Raw genomic sequence first — 27,658 nt, forward strand, 5'->3', positions numbered from 1 at the left:
CCATCTTTTGAAGATGAAAGGCAAGACCTCTGCAGAGCTCTCAATCAGCTAGATGGAAAGCCATTCACCTTGAACAAGATCTTGGGACCATGGCCTCGCATATCGCAGCTACAAAAGGCCACAAAAGTGCTGCTGCGATATTTGAAATATACCGGATTGAGTCAGCGTCTGTGATCCAGACTGAGTGACCGACTGATATCCCCAGTGGACTTTCTCTTCTTTTAATCTTTCCGTCCCCCTTTCCCTTTCCCCAGTGTAGGGTAGCCAACCGGGCTCAGCCGTGGTTAACCTCCCTACCTTTCATTTATCATTTTCCCTCTCTCTTCTTAATTCATGCCCTTTTTTTAATTGCACGACAGCTACTGCACTAAAATAGTATACTAGTACATACTTAAAAAGCACAATTTTATACTACGATAACAATCAATCATTCAAATTTTTATTGTAGTGCCCAGGAACAGCTAGAGAGCCTTTGTACTGGTGCACTTAACGAGCACTATGTGAGACAAAATGGAGAGAAAACATGAATGTAGTAGACAAAAAAATGGAAGATAGAGAAACAAATAGGGAAAAAAGAAAACGCGGAAAAGTAAAAGGGAGTTAATCCTACGTGATTATCTACAGATACACAAAACACAGGAAATGAATTCTGAAGTATGTTTTGGACTCCAGTCTTATTAGCACAATCTTGTAACAAGCCCAGGCAACGAATGTGGAATGCTACCTGGTATACTGTTGCGGCACAAACAAATGCATATGATCAAGAAGCTTTAAGGAATGTATAATGTCATGGACCACCTTATACAGGAACAAAAAGTTCGATTAATTAAGACTTGAATCTAGAGGTGCGAGTTGAAGTATATTTGAGAAGGCTCAACTGTGGTTGCCAGAATGGCAAAAGTGGTGCTTGAAGATAGACATCAATTTATTCTGGATGCGTTCAGTGAGGTCAGAATTAGATTTGCCCATTGCACCCCCCTCCTACAGAGGCATACTCTAGTAGTTGGAGGCACACAGCAGAATTTCAGAAACACAACAGGGGAGTGAAAATCATGCAATATACGGCATGCAATTCCAAGAGCATGAAGGGCATCTTGTGTAATTATCTATGTGAAGAGAAGCTTAGCATTTTGTCGAAGTACACACCAAGATCTTTCATTTCATTGACCCTAAGGAGTGGAGCATCACGTAGGGTGTATCAAAATTTCACATGGTGCGTTTTGTGCATATAACTTAATGCCATAGTGTTGGAAGCATTTAAGAGTACTTATTGCTTCTGCGCCAGTTTGAGAGTGAAAAAATGTCTATTTGGAAGTCGATGCAGTGGTCAACGCTGTGTACAGTCTGAAATAGTCTGAAATGTCGGCACACAAAGTCATGCTGTTCATTTATTAAAATGCTCTTAGCACTAACACAAAGTGAGGAATCCCATATCGATTCAAACACCTGACGCACTGAAGAGGATAGATATAGGTCGGCAGTTAGTAACTGCACATCTAGCACCTGATTTGTGCATGGGCAATGTTCATGCTACCTTCCGAGTGCTAGAAAAGGTACTAGACTTTAGGGAACTATTGAAGATGCTTGTGAGAACGAGGAACAAGTATGCTTCCATACGTCTTAACCCTTTCAGACACCACTTTATCCCGTTGATTGAAAAGTTGCTTTCACCACATCTCTTGCATCCTCAGAATCGTAGAAAGTGTACAGCTGCAGCAAATATTAAGAATTTTCAATTGTTTAGCGAGTTTTGTCAAGTTTACAAAATTTCGACTCCATACGAAAACTCACTACAGGAACACAAAATATGAGAACATGTACTATTTCGTGTTTTGAAAAGCTTGAAAAGCACTTATCCAGCCACTTGACAATTATTCCTGGTGCACGACATTGTAAAAAACAATGAAAGAAGTGAACCCGCTACATACAACATACTGACACAGAGTAACAACACCCAGCCGCCTACCTTCCCACTCATTTTGTTAAAACATTCTGCACATTATTCAAAATTGCAGCACAGTTCCAATAATAAGTGTTTCAAGATGTACGAAACCCATTTTAAATACCATTACTTTCATCAGTGCTTTTGCTATTGATGCACGCTCCTGCTGTGCCCAATTGTGTAGACAGCGTCTCAAAGGGTTAAGCTCTGTGGAGGAAATACTATCAACACCACAAGAAAGGGAATGTTTAAGGCACTTCATATACTTGGAAACGAGGTTTTCATTGACTGTTAGCATACACTGCGCCAGACTGAGAAGGAAGGTTACTTGAAGCATATTTCACACCATATAGCAAACAGAAATGTTCTGCAAAGGCATCAGCAGTGTTCGAGACAACACTACTATTTTCCTGAAGAAGACGTACATCTTTGACACTACTCTTAGAATAGAGAGCCCACAAAGCTCCAGAAATATTTTGAATCATGTGTCACGCTGGCTTCAACACAATCAATGTGGTCAAAGTGATGATTCTAATAATAATAATAATAATAATAATCTTAGTGGTAACTTGGCACACTAGACTAAAAAGAAGGCTGATGCCTGTATGTTAGAGCATCTGATAACCAGCCATCTAAAGCAGGAATTTGCAGGATGCAGAAGACACTTCCTTCCCCTCCACGTGCACACACACTTGCTCAATAACACAGCACGGCACACACGCACACATTCGACAGGTGCACAACACACAGGAGTGCCACTGAAGTCTGGTTCCAAGGAAGGAGAATCCAAATCGCCAGGGGGGTGGAGAGAAAGCTCTGCATGCCAGATATAATCATGGAGTTGTGGTGTCGGGCCATAGAGGCGTGATGAGGGCTCAGGCTGTGCTGACCACTTGTTCAGACAAACTGAAGAAAGATTAGTGCTGTCCAGAGAGACGTCAAACACCCTGCAGTATAGACTAGTGCAATGTTGCGTTGGTATTGCAGGGTGTGCTACTTGTGGGGTTTGAGGCAATCCTCGAAGGCTGGCATGAGCTTGTGACAACCGAAAAGACGGGAGTAAAGGGTACGTATTGTCTGGCACTGAACAAGCTTAAGTTTGTTAGCGTCGCGAGTTTGGCATGGGAACTATAATGATGAGCAGTACTCGAGTCGTGACAGAATGATAGAAGTGTAGAGTGCTCGGAAAACCTTAGGTCATCAGGGAAGGGAGACACGGGACACAAACCCAAGAAAGGGCCAGTGCTTACATACAGTGCTGGTGACATATGCGGAAAAGTTGAGAGAACAGCTAAATGCTACACCCAGAATGGGAAGGGCCCGAACAGTCTTTATAGAAGTGCCTCCAAGGAAGAAGGTTGGACGTGCAGCAGTTTCGTTGTGGCTGATACGCATGGCAGCACTTTTTACGGTGCTACTACAAAGTTTGATATTGTAGGCCCAGTCGTTCACCTTTACGGAATGTATTTATTGTAAGCACATATGCTGTGCATCGGCATATTGTTGTTGTGGAGCGTTAACTTGTTAATCAAACACATTCTGCGCAGATGCATTAGTAACTTGGTTTTGAGTAGATCTTTGTCCTGACTACAATTTTTAGTATCGCAGCAAGAAACATTTTAGTAGAGGCTGAAGGGATTCCAGCAGTTTAAGCATACTGACTGCACAAAACACTGATGACACCTTTTGACCTTCCCCACAATGCACTCACATCATCTACTTTTTCCGCAAGCAAAAAGTGAGATAAAAAATCAATTACAGTTTCATTGACTCAGTACTTGCTGCTTCTGAAGCGGGCATCGAAGCAATCGTAGTATACGCTGCTACATGCATAGGTCTTGCATGATGCAGGTCCTGCTATGCACTGCACACATGGTACACGTTGCAAACAGTTCATTTCTTCTTGCAGTGCTCAACTATAACGACACACTGACTCAAACATGACTGCATTGTCACGTATGCTTCAGTGCGTCAGCGTTCTTGATTGCTACACGAGCGAATTATCCCCAACTAGCCCAAAAGACGGACGCACTAGAAAGAAGTGAGTGAATGAGTACAGTGAACTTGTACTGAACTGGATTCACATGCCGAATAGAAGAGCGCAGTGTCAGCTGAAACAGGCGGCACGGCTGATTATGTAAGTACTTCCAATAGTTCGGCTACTAGTGTATTTCGCTTTCGGAAGTTATCTTTACCACTGGAAACGGCGCAGAGCTTGCCCGTTAAACTTGAGTCAACCGACACCACACGAAACACGCCGCGGTTGACCAACCCAACTTCCACACGGTTCATTCACCACATCACAGGCCACACGAAGTCAAGAGTGCAATATTTTAAATCACTGCAGCACCAAACGGACCTGAACATTCATTTCCTTCGACAGAGTTTCTCAGGTGAGTTCGTTCACTCGCCAGTTACGAACTCGATGGACGCGCTAGGCCTACGATTAACGTAAACCACATCGGCGATAGGCGAGTGTTGATTATCAAGACTTCGGAGCTCGTAAACGTGTTTCCATTAGTTTTGAGCACAACAAAATGCACATACAACAAGCACAGACGTTGCGGCAATCGTGATTCGGTTGGCTGTTTTAGCAGACGATCGTACCGAGCCCGGCGGAACCCAGTGGGCAGGTTGGATTAGTCGGCGTCGTTCGAAGTCGCTTCGGATCCACGTCGCACTGCCACAACCCACGGTCGACGGTCGGTCGGTCGTGTCGTTGTCGGCCTACTATTACAACACTCTTTCAGGAACACTGTCGCGCGCGTCGTGCGTCCAAAAAACTCGGATGATCGTTGGTGCCGGCGTCTCCCCACGGACGGCCATTACAGGCATAGGCAGCCGCAGACTCCGCAGCCTCCGATTGGTTGACGCCTGCGAGGCGTCGCAGCCTCTCATTGGTGCACGCCGGCGCAGCTTCGCCGCGCGTCGGCAAACTTCAAGCATCGGCAGAAGAGATAATCGCTGCGCGACGTTCCGCTTCACCGCGTTTGCGACCGACGCGCTGACGCACTTGACCCTTCGGCGCGCGCCAAAGCTTTCCAGCGCGTGCCAGTGGTTGGGGCATTACGCGGGCGAGTTCTCGCCGCCGCTCGTCGAAGGCTGCCTGCTTCTCCGGGGAACGTAGAATGTGTGGCCGGCCCATCCGCTTTCCGAGACTGAAATGAACGGAAACGAAGCCGGCACAGCACGTGCCTGCCATTTCCGTACAAGGCGGAAGCGAAACCTCTGATTGGTTGCGCGCGCGGCATGAGCGCGCGCTTATGCAGCTGCAATCATTGCTAATGACTCACGCTCCGGCGCCGGTGCAGCTGCCAACTCATCAAACCGCCCTTTCCAGCAGCTGCTCTGCTCTGGGAGCAAATGGGTTTTTGCGTGACCAGACCGCCACCGAAACTTCTGAGCCAATACAAGCTTCACTTGAAAACTTTCAACGGTGTACAACACTGTTCGAGTCATGCATGCAATCTCCGATTACACAAGCTACGGCCAGCAACTTAGACAACCGTTAGCAATGGCCACAGCCTTCGTGAAAAGTCCGATACAGAGAGGCCCCTGTGGCACTGAGCGATAACGTTATTTGTTAACTGGTGAAAAACGGTCCACGGGAATAAAAAAGATGAACAAGCACGCGTCCCAATGTGAATGCGCCGGCATGGCGGCGGGGCATCGAACACTTGACCCTGTTAGCCTGGCTATGTGTTCTCCGACTAGTTTCAGCAACGACGCTGGATGGTTGAAAAAAAGATGTGTCTGACGATGCGCCGAAAAACACCGTGAATTCACTGCATGGTACCCTCTCGTGTGCATGTGTGCATGTGCGTGCCTGTGTGCGTGTGTTTCGAGAGTTCCTCACGTGGGCGTAATAGCGTCAGTAAATATTCCTTTGGTCACGAAACTGTCGTCTACCTCGATCCCTTCCACTTGTGCCAAGTCTGCTAAATTTCAGGAAATGTAAGATGCTTGTAGCGGTGCGACTATAGCTTCTAGAGCCGGTGAGGGAGGCAGCTCACGTGCAGGTAACGCGAGATTATAACACGTTGGCGCACTCCACCTGAGCGGCCTCGATTTAAAATCCTACAGTTTTGCCGCAGGCAAAATTGTTAGATTAGAAAGGCTAAGTGGTGGAACAGGGAAACGAAACAAGGTGTAGAAGAGCGTAAGCATGGGTCTATAGGGGTCATCGAGAGGCCAAAACGTTGAGATTACATGAAGTGTTTCTTAGGTAGAACAAATACCGAGAATATAAAGGTCACGTGTGAGCTCGTGTAAGAGAAAAATTACATACACAAGTGGACGTTTGTTGCATACAACATACGCGAAAGAGACAAATGCACGCCGAAAAGATTCTGGAACCATGCAAGAGCGTTTTGATGCGCAACCGAAAATTCGCAAACGGCTGTAAGGGATAAAGATGGTGACATCTTCGAAGGAGTCGTCACGCTGTGGTATATCACGGACGTTATTAAGGATAACCGGCACGAAAGAAAGCGTAGTTCATACTCAAACAGTTTCAACAACAACCCATGACGTCAAAATTTAGGATAGAAAAGTTCGCTAAAAAAAACAACCGAAGAAAATTATCCTGATAACAAGGCCGCAAGGCCTGGTTAAATCTCAATACAGCTGCTCAAAAGCATCCGTCCAAAGAGCAACGCACTGCTGCCTAATGCCATGGAGAAAGCGATTAAAACGAAAAAGGAAAGATCCGTTTATATGCCGTGAAAGCAAAATGAACCCAATCTGCAAAGGCGAAGGTGACAGGCCAGTTACAGTTACAGTAACGTCGGCGATATATAGAACGGCAGCAGTGCAAGCTATGGAAATAAACAGTCCAAGTACACGGAGAAAAGTTATGTACTGGGGAAGCTACAGAATGAGACCAGCACAGGCAGACGCTTAGAAGATGTGTTTATACTAACTCAGTTCATGAAAACTTCAGTAGCTCGGAATTGACCTTTAGAGACGGCATTTCTAGATATTAAGGGAACCTACGGCAACATAGACAGGAAATCGTTACGGGATATCCTGTAGCACGAAGGCATGTATGACAATATTGTGGAGCTGCTGAGGGAGATATATAGAGACAGCCGAGTACAAATTGTATAGCGAGGCCGAAAATGATGATCAAGGGGCGAAAATTTTACCAAGGACTGAAGCAAGGATGTTCTTTGTCTCCGTTGTTGTTTACGCTTTATGTTGAGTCTATAGAATCACGACAGAAAGACCATGAACTAGGCTTTGACAAATGGTGCAACTGGAGGTCCACGGATGTTTGCAGATGACATAGTGCTACTAGCGGACAATCAAAGAGGTTTTACAGACACTTGCGAATATGTGTGGCAACGTAGTGACAAATCTGAGCCACAAGTTTAGCACTTAGAAATAGGGAATTACGATATTCAATGAAGAGACGTCTAATCACGCAGTGTCAACAGGAAGTCACACCTATAGTCAAGCAATATAAATACCTCGGCATATGCATAAACGAGGGAAAGAATTACTCTAGCACCCGCCAAGATAGCCTGAAAATAAAGGGGAAGTGGAATACAGCAATAATGAAACATAGAACACCCTGGGGCAGGATTAAATGTGAGGTGGTACGTGGAAGCTGAAAAGTAACAATGGTGTCAGCGCAAAAGTTCGCAAATCATATTCTGTGCCTGAAATCGCACATCTTATCCGGGTTGAAAGTTAACCATACATTGGTAGGCGGCTTGGCTTTGAGAGCCCACGGTAAAACTGCAAATGTGGAAGTGCCGGGTGACATCCATGGGTTGGGCATCTTTTGACGTCAGAGAAGCACGTAGCAAAATCAGTTTTTAAGAAATACTCAGGAACATGGGTCAAAATAAGTGAGCAGCTGAAGTCCACAAATATCTGTACCTGAAAAGCGTGGACACAGAATGGAGGAAGAGGTCGAGAAAGTTGGTAAACGAGCACAGCGCAATTTAAAGCGTAAATAGACAACGAGGAGTCATGAAATAAAGTGAGCGATACAGACAGCGAATTGGATGGAAAGAGCAGAAACTGATAAGACCATGGAGATGGACAAGAATGACAAGAAAAAAAATTACAAGAAAAAATCTGTACGATAACACAAAGGGCAGTGCCTTGCTATTTAAAGCTCTAGCTAATTGTCCAAGTACAAATACGTATGGGAGGAAATATTTGTAACAAGATGAAGCATGTGTATGCGTCAGGAAAAATCCAGAAACAGCACATCCTAATGCAATTCGAAGGAATTTACCCAATGAGACACGCAGGTGACGTCCACCTTCCAGAAGCGCTTGGGTTTAAAGTTGAAGAAAGCATCAACCGGCCATATGTCAACATAATCAAGAGCAGCTTAGAGTAACGGTGGGAAAAAACCAGGGATTAGATTGATACTACCGGATCCGTTGCAGGCATAGCAAGGTAGATATAAAAGCTTTGAGGAAGAGAAAAGAAGAGGATGAAGTAGTTGTATACAAAAATGCTAGAATGAAAAGCAGACCCGAATAAATCAAGCGGGCTAGGCGACTATTTGCCATCGCGCCATTTCAAAGGGGATGCCAATGGATCATCATCATCATCATCGGGCAATGGAGCCGACGCCCGACGGACGCCGCAGCCATTTTTCGTGCATACGCCCGCGTTGGTGCAAAGGTCGAGTGCCGCTATCACCGTGTGAATATTGTCGGTGCAATGTGGAAATAACCGTCCTGTTTCTGAACGGTGCTAAAACATTTAAAATCGGACTATTTCGCAACTACAATGCCTTGTTTCATTTCCATGTTCACCTCTATTGGGAAAAATTGGTAGAAACCTGCTGCAGAGCCACTGCCCGTCACCCCTTTTTTGTAGTTACGCCTAAAATGCCCGCGTTTCTAGTTTGAAGCACTTGCGTTTCAGTTTTTGCACGGTAATTAACCAAGCTATTTTCTAACTAGCAAAACTAATAACCTGCCTAAGCAAATTTACTAGCAAAGCTAAGTAACCTAACGTAATTATTCAACTAATAATTTGCTTGTTAAGCTAGCTAATCATATCTTATAACTTAACACTTATCTAACTTGACAATACTGTGAATAGAGACAGCCGATCGAAATATTTTGAGTGAGGAATGTTACTATAGGAAGAAGCGGGGTGGTGGAGGCACGGTAATCACACAATGGTGCCATGTATAATATCAGCACAAGCGCATCGCACGTTAATGCAGTTTGCCTAAAGTTTCCGTTGTAGCTTCACTCTTCAAACAAGATTACACAAATGTGACAGGGGTCCCTTTATTGGCGAAAGCTTTGCATCTACCGCGGCAGACTGAGCCTGACGATGATTATTATTTCTTGGCGTCCCCTTTGAAACGGAGCAGTGGGAAAGGGTCGCGTAACCTGCTTGATCCCCTCTTCTTACGCCAGCCTCACTGGTGCCACATACTGTCACTGTATGAAACTTTCGGAGTAGCTTCATGATCAGAAGGAAAGTATAGAAGGACCCTGGTACTACCCTAGCATACAGTGTCATAGTGACCGAGTTTTTGACAAGAACAACTTGTACTAGTGTGAAATTTCGCTATTGTGCCGCAGTAAAATACACTTCTGCTTAAACACTTTGATGCTCAACGAGCTGATACTTGTGTCGAAAATTAGATATCCAAATTTTAAGCGTGGAATAGGACGATGCAAATATCCGCCATATAAACTACAGATAGTTCGAAAGTTAAGAAGTGGCAATTTTTCAGGGAGCCTGTCTACCTAGGACCCTCCAGCTGCCTCCAGTGTTACTCGATATTTCATCTCTATACATAAATAATCTTTACTTTGAATCAATATGAAAAATGTGCATACTCCGACCCTGAATACATATTCTGTTTCTTTTATTTCAATGTATAAAAACGACATCTCTCAGAGCAGAGCATGAACTAGCTTTTCCCCAACGTCGCTCCCCAATTATGGCTGGATCTACGACTGTATGAAACAGACCATCAAGCCCGGCCTTCATCGTTGCACCCTGAAAGCAAATGAACAGTAGGAACAGTGTAATTATTTGTTTACGGACGTGTTCTACACAGCAGCAATGCTGCACTGCTCTTGCAATTGAACGTAGCCAGAATTCAATTACTTTGAGGCTCACATACGAGATACATTGTTCAGTCGTTTTGAAACCGAATAGCCTTCTTTCGCTCCTTCACCCGTTTTCGTGGCCTTCGGCGGTCACTTGTTCTCCCACGACGTTTGATGGTCGAATTGTCTTTATTAAAAAAAAATACTGGCCTCTGGGCCCGCACTTAGATTGCACAAGAGAAAGCTTTATTATGCAAGGTGATGGCGGATTGATCTATGTTAGGCGAACCAAATAATAAATGGATAATTTATTGACAGGAGGGCTCATTAGGGAAGAGGATGGCAGGAGCATAAAGCGCACGATTGAATAATACCACTAAGAATGATAGTGTAATAAAGGTGGTGGATATAAAATATAATAAAAAAATGGCTGTGGCTTAGCTAAGGTTAAGCCCAGGATGCGAAGCATGCTAGCCTTTATTTTAACGCGACAGCGTTAAGGAGCTCGTGTCGCAGAAAAGCCGGTGTCGTCGGCGTCGGCTCAGGCGTGCGGCGCTTGCTCAGGCGCACATTTCGTTGTCGCGCCGAACGCTGCGTTGCTCGACGCTCACCGTGTCCGATGTGGGGGGCGACGCCGCGAGCGACGGCGCGAGTTGGAGCCCCGTTTCTCCTCTGTCGTGACGTCATGGTGCCACGTGGTATTGAAGGCGACACCGCCGCGCCTGAGGAGCTGGGTTGAGCTCTCGAGCGACGGCGCGAGTTGGAGCCCCGTTTCTCCTCTGCCGTGACGTCACGATGTCACGTGGTATTGAAGGCGACACCGCCGCGCCTGAGGAGCTGGGTTGAGCGCTCGTAATATGCTTCGCATAAAACTTGTTCCCCAATCCGTGCCGTGAAGGGGGTAGGGCAGCGAAGCTGTAAGCGACAGCTAGGACGATCACCCTTTGCTACGTAGTTTGAAATTATTCACATCGCGACATTCACGTGTACTTTACCTAAATACTAGCCTAAGACGCTTCTACGGCCTGCGACTTGGCTTCCGCCACTACTTCTTGCACCTACGAGTGAACCAGGAAGAAGAGAAATGCACTTAACCACACCTTCGCCGCGCCTCGTAAACCGCGCAACTCTTAAGAGCACGCTGCTCTTAAGGAGTCCACACAATGCGTGACCATCCCATTGCACTGTCACAACACAAGTCAGTTGCAGTTGCCGGGAAGCGGCAACTGCACCCTATGTAACCACAAATTTTACCGGGAAACGCTTGCGGTGAACGCTATGCGCGAAGGCGACCTTTCTGGTTCTTTTTATTTCGAATCATTTTGTTTTTCGTTGCCCCGCACGGCCGTAGCCGCCGCTGCCGCGTATGCGCTAAAACCTCTTAAACTTCGTAATGTAGCGACACTCTCCTCCTCCGTCTTCACTCCTCCTCGTTTCTCCTCTCTTTCGACCCTCTCCTCGACCGTGGCGCCGCCCACACTGCTCGAGCGTAGCAATGGCGCCAACATGCGCTCCTCGCCACTCCGTAGTCGCTTCTCGAGCAAAAATGGCGCTGATGCACGGCGCGAGGGCCCACGTGATGCTATTAGGGCAATAGCGACGCGGCGTCTGCCTCGTCCAGAGCGCGCGACGAGGAGGCGGCATTCTTCAAAGTGTGGCAGCACTTTACGAAGCTTAAAGCGAAGAGTTTCCTACGTAATTTCTGTAGGAAACTCTATGGCTTAACGGGCTTAGTATGCGCGGAGCCGAGAGCCATTTGCCGGTGCTGCAATGAACCCAGCGTGGCCCGCCGCCCACGTGGCCCACGCGTCGCGCATCGTCCGAGTTTTGCCTACCGACATAAAATACCCACTGGGTGGTAGAGTTATACTGCTTTCGCTGCAAAAAAGCGGGAGTGGAAGTAGGGATGGGAAACCGGGCATGCGGTATCAAATCGTGCATATTATTACAGTCTCCTTTGCGAACTCGTCGAGCGCTGTAGGTGACGTTCGCGGGCCTCTGCTTGCGGAGATGTCCATTAGCCCAGCGCCGGTACTGGGCCAATGGCGTTAGCCACATTTGACGGCTTCTGTGAAATTCAGAGCACTACTCTGCTAAATGCCGTACACTTGGTATCGCTGTTGTCTCGCACGCGGCGTCCATAAACGCACCGACGCAAGGAGCGCGTTCAGTCGCACAACCGAGTTGCGGGCCGCGTTCGTTCGCGAACGCCAGCTAGCATATGGGACAATGCTCGTAACCGACTAGCCCGCCTTACCTCCGTATTCAGAAATGCAACTTAACTTGAAGCTTATGCTCGTCTTGATATAAATGACGCCGGGTGTGAACGCGCTGAAGACGCTCATTGCGTTTCTTTTGGTGCGTTGACGACAGGCGTCGTTTAAATCAAGTCAAGCATGGGCTTCAAATTAAGATGCATATCTTCATACGGGGGTTAGTGTCTTGAAAGCCCCTGCGATGCACGTGCTATCGCACGGGGGCTTTGTGGCCTCGAGAGGCTTCGATCAAGGGGGACCAGGGCAGGGGGTGGGGGGAGAAAAGTTTTCTTCCCTCCGTCGTTTAGATGCTCTGGTCGGTGGCTGCGCTGCGTTGCGTACCTTCGTAAATATCTCCGTCGCCTTGACGTGGTCGTTGCGAAGCACGTGGCAGAAGCCGGTATCTGTTGCGCGTCTCCTGTCGAGACGCGCCGTCTCGTCTTGTCTGTTCCTCATCGCTGAGACCGACTTCCACGGACCATGTGGGAGATCTGCGTGGTTTTAAAGTCAGTGGTCGGAAGAGAAAGGCGCTCACGTGCGCAGCCGTTGTCGTCACGTGGTCGTCATTTCGTTGTCGTCACGCCGTATTGGCGATGTTGCCGTCGTCGTCTCCGTTGTCGTCATATGTATCCACGTTGTCACGCGGCTGTCCTCGTCATGATGTCATCGCCTTCTACTAAAACATGCCAGCAATAATCAATGCCGCGATTACAAACGCTGTTATCAAATTCAGGTGCATACTTCGGAAGGAAGGAAAAAGTGGAGAAGGAAAGGTAGGGAGGTTAACCAGTTTAGCTTAACCGGTTTGCTACCCTACACATGGGAGAGGGATGGGGGAGATTAAAGATGGGGAAGGGGGAGGGGGAGAGAGAGCACATAGCACAGCACACATCGTCCGTTGGAGTCCATCAATCTGGCATGGTACGCGACATCACTCTCACAGCCGCTTGTCCAATCCCGTCTCTTTCAAAAACCGAAGTAGTCCCTTTGTCGCCTTCACCTGCGATGTCTTCTGTCGGCGGCATGTGAAAATCGTGTCGAGGGACCATGGTCTACTGTCAAGGCGCGCTAGAACAGATGCCAGGGACTGTCGCTGAACATTATATTCAGGACAGTCACACAGAACATGTTCCAGCGCCTCCTCGCAAAGACAGGCATTACAGAGAGCGTTGTCGGCCATTCCAATGCGGAAGGAGTAAGATTTAGTGAAAGCCACCCCTAGCCATAAGCGATAAAGCAGAGCCGCCTCTCTTTGACGGAGTCCAGTTGGCATATAGAGAGGCATCAAAGAGGGCAGGTGGTATTGACGGTTGCTCTGGGTGGTCTGGCTGTTTGGTGTGCACCACAGAGATAGCGTGATCTCCTGTGCAAGCACTCGAAGTCTGCTAGCTGCGTCGGATCGTGAAAATGGTATGGCCTCTTCTTGTGCGTCTTCAAGAGCTGCCCGAGTGGCATTATCGGCGTCTTCATTTCCACTGACGCCGCAGTAACTTGGCAGCCACTGAAACGTCACGTGGTGTCCTTTCTCCTGTGATGTATGGAGTAGGCATCTAATAGCGAATACGAGCTGTTCGAATGACCCGCGACGCAGAGCTGATAGTACAGATTGTAGGGCTGCCTTTGAATCGCTGAAGATTGACCATTGTCGAGGTGGCTCCCGATTGACGACACGAAGAGCAGCTAGTTCAGCAGATGTCGATGTTGTTGGGTGGTCAGTCCTAAAGCTGATGGTAATAGCTTTTGCTGGGACAACCACAGCACCGGACGAACACTGGATGTTTGTGGAACCATCAGTATAAATGTGTTCCCTGTCCGCGTACCTCTCGTGCAGAAGAAGCAGAGACAGTTGTTTCAGCACAGGCGACGACAGTTCAGACTTTTTTCCGATTCCTGGTACACTGAGACGGACTGTGGGGCTGATAAGACACCAAGGGGGTAACGATGGTTTAGATGCAGCGGTGAAGCCCGACGGAAGTTTGTCGTTGTATTTGATGATAGTTTTAGAGAATGATGATTGGTGCCTGTCTGAAGGTAGTGCTGCAAGGTGGTGATAGGTGGCACGTGCAAAATGTCTGATGTGCGTTCTCAGGGCTTCCACCGTAATGTGAGTTCGCATTGGATGGTCCCGAGCAATCACAAGAGTTGCCTCTGTTGACGTGCATCTGGGCAAACCAAGGCAGACTCTGAGTGCTTGAACTTGTGCTGCCTGCAGAACACGAATATTTGTCTTGCAGGTGTTGGTCAGTACAGGTAGACTATATCTTAGAAAACCGAGAAAGAGAGCTCTGTAGAGTTTAAGCATTGCGTCTACTGACATCCCCCACGTCTTTCCTGCCAAGTATATAAACAACTGGGAAGTTGCTGTCAGGCGCCGTTTCATGTAGGCCACGTGCGGGCTCCAACAGAGGTCTCGGTCAATAATTACGCCAAGGAATCTGTGGGTTCGGACATAGCAAATGGTCCGCCCATTGATTGAGATGATATAAGGCGTCATCGGTTTGCGAGTAAATGCTACTAGTGCGCATTTTTCTGGTGATATGCTGAGACCCTGTTTACACAAGTAGTTCGCTGTCAAACTGGCCGCTCTTTGAAGTCGCGCACATATCTGAGGACGTGTAACTGCCGAAGTCCAGACACAGATGTCGTCAGCGTATATTGAAATTTTGATGGTAGTTGGCAAGTATTCGGCAAGTCCAACAAGAGCGAGGTTGAATAGCGTCGGGCTGAGAGCACCGCCTTGAGGAACGCCCCTGCTGGTATAGCGTCGCGTAGTTGGGCCATCGTCAGTTAACACAAAGAATGATCGTGCAGACAGGTAGCTTGCAATCCACAAAAAAACTCGACCACCTAAGCCAACCGTCGCAAGGGCGTCGAGAATGGCCTCATGTAATACGTTATCGTATGCCTTTTTCACATCTAAGAATAATGCTGCAGAGAAACGCTTACGGGACCTTTCGTGCTGGACATATGAAACGAGATCAACTACATTGTCGATGGAAGAGCGGTCACGTCGGAAACCAGCTATGGAACTCGGATAAATTTTGTAGTATTCAAGGTACCATTCCAGGCGGCCAAGGATCATCCGTTCCATTATCTTTCCTACACAGCTGGCCAGCGCTATTGGGCGGTAAGAGGTGAGTTCTAATGGGGATTTGCCCTGCTTTAAGAGTGGCACCAGGCGGCTTACTTTCCATTCGTCAGGAACATTTCCCTCCTGCCATGAGGAGTTGTAAAGGCTCAACAACTCTATCCGTGCGGACTCTCCGAGGTAGCACAAGGCCCGGTATGATATACCATCCGGACCCGGAGATGATGAGCGCCTGCAGAGAGCTAGAGCCGCTTCCAGCTCCTCCGTTGTAAAAGGAAGGTCCATGCGGTAATCACGGGAATGGGGGACGTCAGCTCGGGCTGGAGGATCTGGACGAGTCGCTTGGTCTGCGATCCGCGCACAAAAGTCTTCTGCGACATCGATGTCTTGCCGCCCTTGGAAAAGCGCTAGCGCCTTGAATGGGAAACGCCGTTCCGGAAGGCAACGCAGACCTTGCACCGTTTTCCAAATGTGAGACAGTGGCTTGCGGGGGTCGAGTTTCTGGCAAAACGTTGCCCAGCGTTCCGACGCTAATCTATCCATACGACGCTGAATCTTCTTTTGCATCCTCCTGGCTGCCCTAAGGTCATGAATTGATTTTGTACGCCGATATCGACGTTCCGCCCGGCGACGAAGCGCTCGAAGGCGCTCTAATTCTATGTCGAAGTCATTCCGCGTGGAAGAGATCGTCATCATGCGAGTGGCGTTTTGCATCGTCATTTTAATCGTTTGCTCTAACCCTGATGGTAGGCCCTCGCGGCAGGCATCTTCCATCTCAGATTTGAAGTTGGCCCATTGAATCGTCCGAATGGTATTCCGTAAGCCTGATCTAGACGACAAGCCTTTGATGTTCAGATAGGTGGGAATGTGGTCACTCCCATGTGTCTCAATGTCTGGAAACCACTTCACACATCTGGCGAGAGAGTTGGAGACGAAAGCAAGGTCGAGGCAGCTGCCGTATGTCACGCCTCGAAGAAAGGTGGGGCTACCATCGTTCAGGAGAGTAAGGCCATAGTTGTGGGCGATGCTTGCTAATCTTCGTCCTCTTGCATTTGTCCTTGTACTTCCCCATGCTGGATGGTGTGCATTGAAATCTCCTATGATGACCCATGGGGCGGGACAAACACTCAAGATATCCGCAAATCTTTTGGTATCGAAATTGTTGGAAGGCGATATATACACGCCTATGAGTGTAAACAAGAGTTTGTTCTTTTTAACTGTGATGCATATATATTGGTTGTCGTCGTGGGGCGCAATTGGTTGCAAAACATAGGTGAGTTCACGACGAACAAAAATGACGATTTTGCTGCATGCACCATTTGTTGATGACATGATAAATTCGTATCCTGACAGTCTTATTGATTTCGACAAGTTGGGCTCACAAATGACGATGAGGGGAAACAGATTGGTGTACACAAACTGACGAAAATCTGAAATTCGTGATTTTAGCCCTCTGGCGTTCCACTGGATAACGGACGCAGCCTTGACTTCTTTCCGGAAGGATGGGGCATGGCATACTTCGGAAGTAGTGCTGGTGTGTCCATTGCCCTTTAGGGAAGGGCGGATACATATTTTTGCAGCTCTAAACCATTTAACGTCGGCGGACTGCATAATCCATTAGCTCCCATTTTGACACGCGTACTCTCTCTCTTTCTCTCTCTCTCTCTATCTCTATCTGCTTAATTTCCAATCCCTAGTTCTGCTAGCCCAGTGCAGGGTAGCCAACCAGAAAGTCACACATGGCTAACCCTGATACCTTAACTCTCTCGCTCGACAATCACAATCAACGGTTTCCTCAACAATTCTTTATTTAAGAACTTGTGAACAACGCTACCGTATTGAAACGGAAACGTCGTTACCTTTATTAGTAATTTAGCCGGTGCATCAGGACGCATCTTTGCGAGTCCTAAGACAGCATCTGTTCTCCAGGATAAATTGGCTGCCGTAAGGCTTTCGACTTGATCGATCTCGTTTCATAATGAACGGACACTGTGCTTGACCAGAAATTCACGTTTAGTGCAACCTCTATAGCCGTTTTTTTATTCTTTTTTTTCTGGCAGGCGTATAGCTCTAAAGGAAGGAGCAGGCCCACTATATACTTACTAGCGCCCATATTGAGCGCGACTGTTCACCCACACTTGGCCAAAATTCATAGAGTTTCTTACCACGTTGCTTAGTTGGAAATGGTATACGCCGCCGTTTAGACGCGTCTTCTAACGTTCGTTCTGCTGACTTGGAAATGCCGGGATGTGGGTGTGAGAGGCCTTATCTGGAATGCAGCTTGACCTAAACTGTCATGGCTACACGGGTGGGCTTTCTTAAAGTAAATTCTTCAAAAAAAAATTACCGACGATTACGTTACTTCCTAATGCGAAATTTGAGCGCAACAAATAAGCTGTTTCACCTTTTCGATAGATTGAGGCAAAGGAATCGAGCAACACATGTATGCGCTATCACAGAATTTTTTTTTTATTTTTCACACGTATTCCTTTAACAAAGACTCCACTAACAGTTCTTGACAGTCATGACGGTAAGCTTCTGCTTCGGCGGCACGCACCTCTGGATTCTGACGGCGACGGCGCTGGGCCTCTGCTCTGGCAGCTCGTTTAGCAGCAGCAGCAGCAGCAGCAGACGGAGGACTTCCATCGGTCGTCTCGCTCATGGCTCAGAAAGAACTGGCAGATAATTTCGCAGTGGCGAACGGCAGCGGCAATGTCGGCTCGGGTGGTGCACATATACAGATCCGCCGCCACCGATCTGGCTCTCTGATTGCCACCGCACAGGGCGAACGGCAGCGGCAATTTCGGCTCGGGCGGTGCACATATACAGATCCGCCGCCACCGATCTGGCTCTCTGATTGCCACCGCACAGGGGTTGCATTGGAGGAGGAGCGAAGAAAGGAATTAAGTTCGAGCCGGCGCTTTGACAACCGGAGACTCGCAGGAAGAGGGGGGAGGGGGGCGGCGTGTACACCCAGCGGCAAACGATGGGGGCAGAAGCGCGCGCAGCAAGCGGACAACACGATAAAGGGAGGAGGGAAGAGATAGCAGCGACTGACTGATGCCGCTGACGCCGATAGTGAGTCAAGCCCAGCTGCGGAGTTGGTTTCAGGGACAACGCCGCCGATGCCGACACAAACAATATGATACCCTCGCTTCCGCAGCGCTAAGAACCAGGTCTAGCCGTGGGAAGGTGGTCACGTATTCGTCGACGTGCCGGGGCCTACGTGAAATAACCGGCGCGTCGGCAACTGAAGAGCACCCTATCCGCCACACAAGAACAGGGGGGGGGGGGGGGGACCCTTTCCTCCTCTTTCTGCATGGCGGCGACGGTGTTCTATGCAGTCACGTTATCTTGACTCTCTAGCGGCGTCAGCGGCATCCAGCGGTATCAGTCGGTCGCTGCTAGCGCTGGGGGGATGAAAGGGGGGCGGAGCTGGTTACGAGGCCGACGACAACGCCGACGACGACGCGAAACCCAGGAACGGACGCCAAAGAGCTGCGCTCTAAAAACACGTTTTCTCTCATACTTGCTACATCTTTCGATAAAGCTCACTCATGTACTCTACATGAGCGAACGAGGTAAACAAGAACAGACGCCGGTAACTGTACCACAGCGCGTACATATATTGTCGTCCATCGTCCAACTTTGGCATCCCGCCGGTATATTTTTACGTATCGTCCAACTGTACTAGCGGCGTCAAATAATACGCGAACAGCGGTAACCGCGCCCGAAGCATAACTGACGGTATACAGTAGGCGCCGTTGGGGAATGATCTTCATTCACAGGCGCGCGAACGTTCGCTGTGACTTGTGCACTGTGCGAGGATGCTCTGCTCGCATACTGCGATATTTTCACTTCTGTATTTGGTTTTCTTCTATTTGTAAGTGAGAAAAAGAACAAAATTTGGAGGATGCGTAAGCTTCGAATTTAAGAGTGAAATGCGATAGCATTCAAAGATCCCTCACTGCTTCTCACGCTTGCCGGCAACTGCTGCTTATGTAACCGCAACGTTTACAGGGAAACGCTGGCGGCGAACGCAACGCACCAAGGCGAGCTTTCTGGTAGAAACGCGGCCCCTTGCGTGGGCCCATCACGGAGGTAGTGCAAAGCCGCGCCAAAAAAATTACACCATCTTTAGTTTGCTGTTATTGTTTCGCACTTTTGGTATGTAAGTCTTAGATTGAACATAAAAGGCATGCGCTGCCTGTGCTTTGTTAGGTGAAATTTGTTTGTGGGCTGTCGTTCTCAAATTTCTGTGGGATAACTTGGCTAAGAATGTAATACAGAGCATGAGCAACCTAAGTGATAGAACGGTACGGCAATATAACCTGTATGTACCGCATGCCATATATAGCGAGGCGTGGCATATACATATGGCTAAATAAATGCGCGAATTTTCACTCACGGAGACGCCGACGCCGGACGCCGACGCCGATACCGACACCAGATTTGCTGCTGCACGGAGCCCGTAACAGTATCACGTTATATATATATATATATATATATATATATATATATATATATATATATATATATATATACATATATATATAAAAGCATGACCGCACCGTGTGGTCAAACCGGATGAGCGTCGGTCAAGAGTGTCCACTGACCGACGTCGCGTCCCTTCAGTTGTGCTTCGGGCATGATGCTCCGCTTTCCGCGTTCCATTTGACGCCTATAGCACATCCTAGCAAGAAGTCGTGCTGATTAATTAAAAGCGTTTTTTTCTTTTGCGTGTAATATTAAACAGGAAAAAAACACTGGTACAGCCAACCTTGGGTTGATATCTCTCGAAGCGTTAGATTTGTAAATGTCCCTCAACATAGCATGTCATATGGTAACCTACACGTAAGCACATGCTTCAAAGTGTTGTTTTCACTGGCTTTGCTCAAGAACAAAGTATAACAAAAACATAGACGTTTCGCCACCTATGCGGGTGGCATCGTCAGTACACAATGGCAACAAATGAGAAATACATCCTATTTATCTATGAAACTGCGGTAAACATCCGGCAGGGGGCCACGGTTAGAGTTACATGAAGATTGATTACGACGGATGAACCATGATTCTACGAACTTTCTTGGGCCCCATCGGTGTTCCCGTGCTAGTGTGGTTACATTGTTAAAATCGAACATGTGTCCCTTTGATAAACAATGATCAACCAATTCTGTCTTGGCACGTGTAGCATGGGTGGCTTTCGTAGCATCTCTTAGATGTTCCTTGATACGGGTGCGACGTCGCCGCCCTGTCTCGCCAATGTAGCTGGCATCACAGTCCGAGCAGTTGACCTTGTAGACGACACCACTTTGTTCGTCCGGAGGTGTGCGGTCCTTTGGCTTCGGGAACACGTTTGCCAACGTGTACGAGGGTTTAAACACAGTTCGAACACCTAAGGGCCGTAAAGGCCTGCGCACTGCTTCTGATACACCGCGGACATACGGAATGCACACAAAGGAAGCTGGCCTTTCGGCCTTGCTCTCACGAGGTTTTTGCATGCGGCGCTGCGTATCATTGACAAAGTGCTCAGGGTAACTCCGTTTATGCAAAAGAGTGGCCACATTCGTTAATTCTTGCTCCCTCAAAGTTTGCGTTGACGAGAGCGCATCGCAACGAGACAGGAGAGTGCGTACCACGGCATGTTTGTGTTCTATAGGGTGGTGAGAGTCAAAACTCAGCACATTCCCGCTGTCGCAAGATTTGCGATATACGGCTGTCTCCACCGAACCTCCTTCGCTCCGTTGTACCAGCACGTCTAGAAAGGCTAGGCTGCCACTATTCTCCGTCTCACATGTAAATTGAATGGCATGATGGACGGCATTAAGCGCCTCATGCATGGCACGCAGGTTTTTCTTTTCGACAATCACAAAGGTGTCATCTACATAGCGGCAGTACATTTTGACAGGGAAGGGTAACGACGTCATCACAGCCGTTTCCACGTGTTGCATTAACAGATCAGCCACGATTACAGAAACAGGAATACCCATCGGGACGCCTTCTATCTGGTGATATATGGTACCGGCAAACGAGAAATATGTTTGCTTCAAGCAGAACCTAAGCAGAATCATGATGTCGTCAACAGTCAGGGAAGTACGGCTTTCTAACGTACAGTTCTCCTGCAGGCGTTTCTCAATAATATCCGTAGCCAATGCTATCGGCACATTCGTGAACAAGGACACTACATCGTAGGATACCATAACATCGTCGTCCCGAAGCTGCTGCTGGCGTACCGCGGTAACAAACTCTTTAGAATTCTTGACCGTGAACGTGCTCCCTTCCGCAAGCGGCTTTAAAATTTCAACCAGAAGCTTAGACAAATTATATGTCGGCGACCCAACAAAAGAAACAATAGGGCGTAGGGGGCAGCCGTCTTTGTGAACTTTTGGCAACCCGTAGGCTCTCGGCGTTGCTCCGTCCGACGGCTGCCGTGTACGCAGGTAATAGTTTTTGTTTTATTTTTGTTTTTACAAGAAAGGTTTCCTTAATTGTCCGCACTTTCTCCTTCTTATTTTCGTTCTTCTGCCATACTATCTTCTCATATACAAGTTCAATGCGGCCCTGTTGATATTGCTGTTCTCCTCCTTCAATACTGCCTTTACACTCAGTTCTTCACACTGAGGACTGAGAGAAAACCACTACAGAGCGCCCTGTTATACGCCTTAGAACGCGTGTCTATTTCATTGGTAGAACCGTCTGTGACGCATGGTGCGACTGTTGGAACGCGTCCCTTTACTTCGTATTTCTTCATCGCCAGCCATGAGATGCCTGCGCTAAGTTTTGTATAAACGAAATGCTGCTATGCGACACGCCTGACGTGGTTATACATTTGCCACTTTGACAGTATCTATCTATCTATCTATCTATCTATCTATCTATCTATCTATCTATCTATCTATCTATCTATCTATCTATCTATCTATCTATCTATCTATCTATCTATCTATCTATCTATCTATCTATCTATCTATCTATCTATCTATCTATCTATCTATCTATCTATCTATCTATCTATCTATCTAGCCACCTACGTCTTGAAGTTCTCGTGGTCCTTTCGTTAACTTAGTATGTACCAAAATTGACATATTATGACGAACATAAATTACAGGCCATGACATGAATGTCGTCACATGCGTGTCAGGTAGGTCTTGCATAGCCGCCTACGTCTTTGCATATGTACCAAAATTGGCATAGTATGACAAGAGCGTTTGTGACGAACATAAACGACAGATCGTGACACGAATGTCATGAAATGCGTGTCATGTAGGTCATGAAACGGCCGCCTATGTCTTGGTGCCCTCATGGCCGTTTCGTTAACTTTCGACCCACACTGTGTGGCATATCATCGATTCCCACAGTGCGTGGTATCTGCCGGCAGTTTTTTATGAGGCGACGTGTCATTAAGTTCTCTAAGCCATCATTTACGAGCCCGTAAAGATGTACCAAAAATATTCTGAGCAATGACATATAATCAGATCGCACTTTTTTATTGTGCAAATATAACGCACATATTTAGAAACTATGCAAATAGTTTTTAGAAAACAAGGTATTTGCTTCTCAAATCTGAACTCGAACCTTGTAACCATTGTTTCAATTTTTGACATGCACAAATTATGCTAAACTAACAATCTGATCATTAAAGACGAACCATTCTGTGTTTCTTAAATACAAAAGAAATCTATTCACGTAATGTTTCTGGTTTCTCGTGTAGGCATTATGTTGGTCCCCTATTCGCAGAAAGCTCTTCCGCTAGAAATTTTCGTAAGAGGCAATTCCAGTAGCTCCTGATGCTGAATATATAATTTATGAAGGTGGTCAGCCAATGGGCAAGAGCACTAACGAACAAGGAGCATTGTGAATTCAACCCCTCTTTCTTCAATCACTGTCCGGACATGTACAACCTTCCTTCTTTTGTGCAAGCACCAACTAGCCTATACTTCTGTTTTAACAGCCAACGAACTTCCGCGTTACAATTTCTGCAACAACGCCAGTAATTTTCAGTGATATAGCTTTGTGAAATTTCACGGTTTGTTGAAGCCCTCACGAGCCAGAACGCGCTTTCCAGCGGACTGCATAATCAATGCCTGCTGTAAAATATAGGGTAAGTGGCGCCACCTAGGTGACGTTTTACTAAACTAAAAACGCGCAGTGAGTGCGGCGCCCGATATGTGGCACTACCATGACGTTGTCGGGACTTGCATATAAAAACTCGCGGTTTAATTTAATACGTTACTTGAGGCTGTCGAAGTAAAAATAAAAATAAAATGTAAAATGAAGAGATGAGTAAATGGGAGCTTCTCAACGACCGCCTAGAGCCGAATCCATAAACTTGTTCGTACGTAAGTTCTCTTTGCTTTTGTTATTCTGCGCAAATACTATGCTCCCTACCGCCATTGGATGACGTCGCTCATAAGAACAGTTCTCGCGCAAGAACTTTTCGATTAGTTCGGGCCTTATTCGGGTACCCTGTGGCACCAGTGCACCATGATATGGGATACCGGAGCTATATCTGCGGCGTCGAAGTCGGGCAATACAGGATGGTTCGGACGAAAAAAATATGTAGTAATAAAATCGCAGGAGAAGATAAAAAGATCCATCGTGTCGTGAGTGACCGCGATATATTAACCGTAACATATGAACCATGAAAGAGAAATTATTGGCCTGTGAGGCGCGGGACATGAACATTCATTACATGAGAGACGAGAACTAGCAACGAGCACAGTGTATTAAAAAGCCTAAAAGAAACCGTCGATATATGACGGTAATGACCATAATTTGCAAGAGTTGACGGCACTTCAGGTACAGGTTAATAATTCCACATTTGATGAAATGCGCTGGGCAGGTAAAAGAAACCGGAATTATGTTGCGAGGAGGAATAAAGCTGCGACGAAACGTCGCAGAAGAGACAAGCGAATATAAATGGGGAAAAAAGTAATCCACCAAGGCAATTTGAAGCAAAGAGGAAAATACAGCATTTGTAAGAATAATGTTCAACTTATCGTTCAAGAAGATTGTTCAAGTTCTTGGCGCTCTGTGGTTGGCAGAGGTTTCGCGGGAACGCTAAGCAGGCTCCGAGGAAGTTTCTGAACGCCTCTAAAGTCTCTGGAAACGTTAGAAATAGTGCATGAGCGTATAAAAGGGAGGGCCAGGTTAGACAAGCAATAGTGGCGATGCAGTTTCTTTCTCTCTTAAACCCTGCCTGTGTGTTCTCGACGTGGATGCAGTTTTATTTCTATCGTTCTGTACATATTATCTTACCCCGCGTACTTTTTTACGTAGTGCTCGTTCTATTCCAGCAGTGACGATACAACAGCACAACTAAGTGTAGCCCACGAAGAAAATCGTGTGGAGCAAAAATGAAACGAATGAAATGGTAGTTAACTAGCGCATAAAATAGTTACTAAGAAAAAGAACTTACGAAAAAGGAGAAAAGCACATCTAATATAATGTAGCTTAGGAGGCATGATGCTTGTTTCATGAGCCACGAAAAGTGTATATGCGGCAAACTAAAAGAAAAAAATGACGGTAGAGTTGCACATAGGCAAATTGCAATGCAATGTTTGCCCGTCAAATTGCGTTAGGGAAATTCACTGTCGCCTACTTCCTGCCAATACGCGGGGAAGAAACCGCGCTAACACGCGACATCGGCTAAAGGAAACACTAGAGACGTCGCTGAACAATTATACGTGTGCCCAGAAGTCAACAAACACGAAAAAGTAGCAACAGAGCTCATTTAATCTCTAAGATATTAAACGGATGTTTTTCCCTTTCTTTTTAATGGAACGCTCACTTGGTAGTCAGCGTTGTGTCAGTTCAATTTCAATTCAATTTATTCGCACTTTTACGCACACTGACACACTGTGTATCCATTTTCATACCGTATACAAAAACCATAGTCATAATCTATTACCAGGTTCATCAGCTGTCGTGCATACAGAAATTTGACGACATACCCAATAAATCAATTCAAAGTTATGCCCTCTCCACTCCACACCCAGTCCTAATTGATATGTACGCAGAAACAAGTGGGAATAGCAAGGGGGCATATGTACTAGCCAAAACAATTCACTTTGAGAATAGTAAGGCTGGTAACATCAGAGATTTCACAAGAAATACACAAAAGCACACGTCGTGCTTCAAGAAGAAAAATAACTAATTTTGTGTTCCGTGCCTTTTAGATGCCGTTCTGTATTTGTGCCGTTCCTTGGAATATGTTAACTAAATGACACATATATGTGCCATCTGTTTTTTGCATCCGCTAATAGAACGTTTGAAACATTACAATAATGCATTGTCGTTTTAGTAAATATTTAGAACTACGATTAGAAGTATTTTCTGTTACCCGCAGGCCGCTAATACCTCACTGTTGCCTCTAAACAAGACACACGCTTCCAAATGTCGCGGTTAATCATACAAAATCGGCGCACTGGTTGAGAGGCCAATTCAGAAAAGTTTTCTATACCATTAGTGTTCCCTTCACAATGTCGAGATGGAATACGTTCGTCGTATTCCTGATCATGTCTGTGTCCGCCTTTCTGACACTATATATTGCCGTGACATCGACAAATCGCGTTGCACCTTCGGTGATTGTTTTATTCATCGAATATCGTTTTTATTCTCTGTAGCAGTGTTGCCATTGAGCTAAAATTGCTTTCTTTTTTCTACGTAGTCCTCTCTTTTTTTTGTTCGTTTTTGCGTTTAATTTGCGTTTTTCTTCAACTTTGAATGCAATTGTTGCTCCCTTGCTTTTATTGTCGATCTTGTCAAGTTATTGGGTTCATTCGCTTCTTTCTGCACTAATAGATGTGTTACTTTGTTAGGTGCCAATGTATTTTGATCTTTATGCATGTATTTTCTGCACTGCTCCCTTTGTACAATGCCTCACGTAAGGTACTTATATATAAATATAATTAATGATTGAGGCTACCTGGGCTTTGCGTTGCCTTTAGTAAACGTTTTCTTAAACTAGCGGAAAGCTGATTAAAGTAGGCATCGATAAATCAAGTATCCAATGCACTTAAATCTTCTAGCTGAGAAGCATGCATCCTTAGACATGTTATGGACTATTGAAAGTATGCAGCAAAGTGTATTGAAAAGAAGTTTGAACGTACCAGATGTCGCTGCTTTCCATGTTTTATTCCACATACATTTCGCGATGCAGAGAGGTTGTAGATTAACCCCTACAGAGGGCACTGTTGTCAGATCTCGTACACAGACATTCTGTTCTAGAAGTGTATTAAACTAAGACATCTTTTTCACCTATAGCTGAGTTTAAGTTAGTGCTTTAGCATGACTGCATTTTGGTGTTCCTATATATGATGTTCCAAGAAGTTGAGACAAGGAATAGAATTGCACAGCGACAAATTACAACGTATAGCTGCTTTATTGCATTGTCATTTTGACGCAATTTGATTAAAGTATTGTTCTATTCGTAGTGAGTAATCAGCAGGCTCTTGCAGTGCACGGCACAAAATCTGTCACAATTTGCTATAGGCCCGAATTGAAAGAAACAACCCTTGTTAGTGTTCATACGTACGTGAATTACTGTCTTGCATGTCAAGCAAGTAAAAACATTATAAATATATATATATATATATATATATATATCACAACAGAATAAACGCTACGTACATGTACGGGATCCCACGTTCTTTTTTACTGTCAAACGTTGCGGCTGTGGGCCTGACTACGTCTACCTTGTACAACCTTATATATATATATATATATATATATATATATATATAAGGTTGTGGGTTGTGGCTTCGGTTCCCACCTGCGACAAATTGTTTTTCCTCCACTTTAACTTCCCTTGATTTATCATTTCTTTATTTTCATGTATTAAGCACAAGTAATTTCCCCTATGTTGTCCTTGGCCTTGGTGTCAATGGTTGTTGGCTTCTTATGATATGACTAATAAAAACGGGGCCCCTCGGCTAACCCCCTGTCTTCTCGTTTATATATATATATATATATATATATATGTTGCTAGAGGTTATATAGCGACGGCACTCGAAGAGCAACAGCACACATTTTCGTTGTGCCGAATGAAAAAAGTTGTAATGTCACAGTTGCCGTGTCGGTTGCATTTTCGTAAGATAAATTTCCGCTGAAGATGAGTGGAATAGATAACGCTTACGCCAAAGAAGGCGAGAATCATTGTGTAACAGTTGGTCATCGTTTGACACTGAGTTTCCTTTCACACTTATAGCGCAACGGGTTAAGTTGTTCCTTAGACAAGAAAAGTACATTATTAATTATATTAATACGAAGCCCTACGTATGTAGTGGGTGAAACGGGAACCTGATACTCTTAAAAGGAAGCTTTAGCT

The 27,658-nt window shown here is 46.2% G+C and overlaps 1 protein-coding gene and 1 long non-coding RNA gene across 2 annotated transcripts in view; one reads left to right on the forward strand and one right to left on the reverse strand.

Moving 5' to 3' along the window:
* Nucleotides 1-27,658, reverse strand: part of LOC135907832 (glutathione S-transferase-like) — a 45,253-nt gene that overhangs the window by 16,830 nt on the left and 765 nt on the right. The gene's annotated exons all lie outside the window — the stretch shown is intronic.
* LOC135907833 (uncharacterized) overlaps nucleotides 1-27,658 on the forward strand; it is a 309,573-nt gene that overhangs the window by 4,372 nt on the left and 277,543 nt on the right. The gene's annotated exons all lie outside the window — the stretch shown is intronic.

Source organism: Dermacentor albipictus, chromosome 6, assembly GCF_038994185.2.
Source record: "Dermacentor albipictus isolate Rhodes 1998 colony chromosome 6, USDA_Dalb.pri_finalv2, whole genome shotgun sequence".
Taxonomy (NCBI): domain Eukaryota; kingdom Metazoa; phylum Arthropoda; class Arachnida; order Ixodida; family Ixodidae; genus Dermacentor; species Dermacentor albipictus.